General features: G+C 41.8%; 1 pseudogene; it reads right to left on the reverse strand.

The window, feature by feature from the left end:
- Positions 1–414: 414 nt before the first annotated feature.
- On the reverse strand, positions 415–1044 carry LOC102861488 (annotated as a pseudogene).
- Positions 1045–2878: the final 1834 nt, after the last annotated feature.

The following is a 2878-nucleotide window of genomic DNA, read 5'->3' on the forward strand; positions in this document are numbered from 1 at the left end:
GAAGACCCTCTATGAGATGGATTGATTCGGTGACTGGGGTAATCGGGATGGGTGTGTCAGAGGCGGTGCGTTTGGCGCAGGACAGAGCAGGGTTTAGGGCTGTTGTGCATAGGGTCGCTATGAGTCGGAAACGACTCGATGGCACATAACAACAACAACAACAACAGAGCCTATCATTCTACGATTATGAAGTAAAAAAGTCAGGTGGGACTGCAGTTATATCTCTAACAATCAACACTTTTGAGGTAAAGATTTTACCTCAAGCATCTCTTAAAACACTCCAGTGAAGAAGCCCATTCTAACTCAGAAAGCCTATAGGACACAGTAGAATTGCCTCAACAGTTTTCTGAGGCTGTAAATGTTGGTTTTCTTGTCAAATATTAAAGATGCAGCTTTAATCTTATACCAGTTACTTTATTTTTCAAAGTAGACCTCTCTTTTCTTCCTCAGTTCTTTTGACTAAGATTTGTTCCTGACGTCTCTGGGGGTGTCTTGGGATACATTTCTGAGACTGCCTTGCATGCTGAGCTGAATAGCGCCATGGAGATCTGCCTCTTCGTCTTCTATGTCAGTTTTATGGCATCTGATTGCCAGAGCCCTCTGCAAATCATCTTCATCTAGCATTCCTCACCCTACATTTGCTTCCAGCACTCATCCCAGATATGTTTTCTGGACTCTTAGATCTTTTAGTTGGGCTAATTCTTCTCCAGTAAGTTCTGGTCACTGCATCTTTTGGACCCTGATCATCTGAAGGAGTCAGTCAGATTCACAATCTGGAAGTTCACCCTTAACCACAAATACAGAATCACCTTCCTGTTGTAATTGAGCCAAGAAAAGGGCAAGGTATATGTCTGGTAATTCATTCTGGACCCGTCAAGTGAGAATTAAACTACTGTTTTCCTATTTTTCAGACTGTAAACCAATGTTATTTATAATTGCTATCCAGGGCTTCTGATACTCTAGACTGTTGAACAAGACTAGTTCTAAATCCCAAACTTTCAAGGCATTGCTTATAACTTGGCTGTAGGAATAAACCATGGTCATTTGTATTTCCAGAAGTCTGCTGTAAAAGTGTCCAGTAGTCTTGTACCACCACCTTTTGCCATTCTCGTCCTCTTCTCTTCGTACCTGCTGATGTGCAATTGAGGATTGTTCAGGTAGTGCCAAGCACAAAGTGCGTTGCCTGTTTCTCGTGGAGGAGGGACTCCATGTTTATCTGTAAGGCTGGAAATCTTCATGGAAGCAGACAGTCTCATCTTTAACCTTTTGATTTGCAGTCCAGCACTTAACTCACTACACCACCAGAGCTCGTAAGCATCTCTTAGTCCTTTCAAACAAGCAGGCTCTCGCCACTCAAGTCGAATGTTTACTACTTTGGGAATGAGAAGTTGAGATAATAAAACAAGAAAGGCTTTGCCTAGGTCAGGAAATCGAGTCAGTAATGAGCCAGAGGCTTAGCCAGATTCCAGACAGTGCTCTCTGGATTTATAGATTTTATTTCATCACAGAAAAATGACAGCCTAAAAATCTACGGTGAACAGCTCGTCCATTTGATTGACCTAAATTTCTCCTAGCTTTGGCTGATTACCAAAGCATTACATTAGCAAAATGCTTCCCGCTAGCGTACAGACATTTTAGCCGGAAATACAATACCCAAGTAATTAGAATCAGTGTTCCCTATACAAGTAGAAGTGATAGCCCAGATAGTTCTCTGCACATAGGGCAGAAATCAAATCAAGGTCTGGCATAGTTCTGAAAACATTAGCTAATTTTAGATTATTCCAACCAAACCATAGGAAGGTAGAAGATGTAGAAGCCCATATTCTCGAATAAAATGGAACACTGTTGTGCCCAGTTTTGTTAGCCCTTACATTTGAGCCCGTTCGCAGAGAACACTCTTTGCTGTTTATTGTCATCTGAGGCAACTGCTGAAAAATTCTGGCCATAACAACCATTGTGTTAGAGGGTAGCAGTGATTCTGGTTGAGTTTTGTTTGAAGAAGAGTAAGATGCCAAGAAGAGCACATGTGGTGATAGAAGCAAGGGAGACTGTTGGCAACAGCTATTGGGGAGTTTAAATTTTAAATCCAAAAAGAGAACGTGCAAAATTCATCTCAGGCAGAGAAACAGCTTTTCCTCCAACTCTTAAGAGACCGGAAGCCCTCCCTAACTTTGAATTCTACTTTTTGAATCAAAACTTACATGCGCAAGACTGCACCCTTCCTTGGCTCGCAGTTTCTCCATTATTAAACAGAGCTCATTGCTTGTGATCTCGTTGCCCTCCCAAGGCTAAGAGGAAAGACAGCAGACTGTTTCTGAGAGAACTGACAAGACTGAAATAGATTTGGTAGCCACTACCACATAATCATGCTAATGTGAAACCTATACCTAGACTAAGAGGCTGTTGTGTGAACAGAACAAGGGAACACTCCATGGTTCAAGATTAGGAAAGGTGTACGTATCCTGTCTCCACACCTATTTGATCTGTATGCTGAGAAAATTATTTGAGAAGCTGAAGAAGAATGTAGCCTCAGGTTTGGGTGGAGACTCATCAGTAACCTTTGTTATGCAGATGACACAACCCTGCTTGCTGAAACTGAGGAGGACCTGAAGCGCTTGCTACAGAAGATCAAAGACTGCAGCTTTCAATGTAGATAGCATCTCAACATCAAGAAAACAAAAATCCTAGCCAATGGTCCTATAGGCAACATCATGATAGATGGAAAAAAGATTGAAACTGTCAATGACTTCATCTTACCTGGATCCACAATCAACATACTTGGTACTAGCAGTCAGGAGATCGGGAGAAAGTCTGCATTGAGAAAGTCTGCTTTCAAGAACCTCTCCAAATTATTGAGGAGCAATGATGTCAGTTCGAG

The sequence above is a fragment of the Elephantulus edwardii genome, unplaced genomic scaffold (assembly GCF_000299155.1).
Source record: "Elephantulus edwardii isolate Elephantulus edwardi_28Jun2011 unplaced genomic scaffold, EleEdw1.0 scaffold00115, whole genome shotgun sequence".
Taxonomy (NCBI): Eukaryota; Metazoa; Chordata; class Mammalia; order Macroscelidea; family Macroscelididae; genus Elephantulus; species Elephantulus edwardii.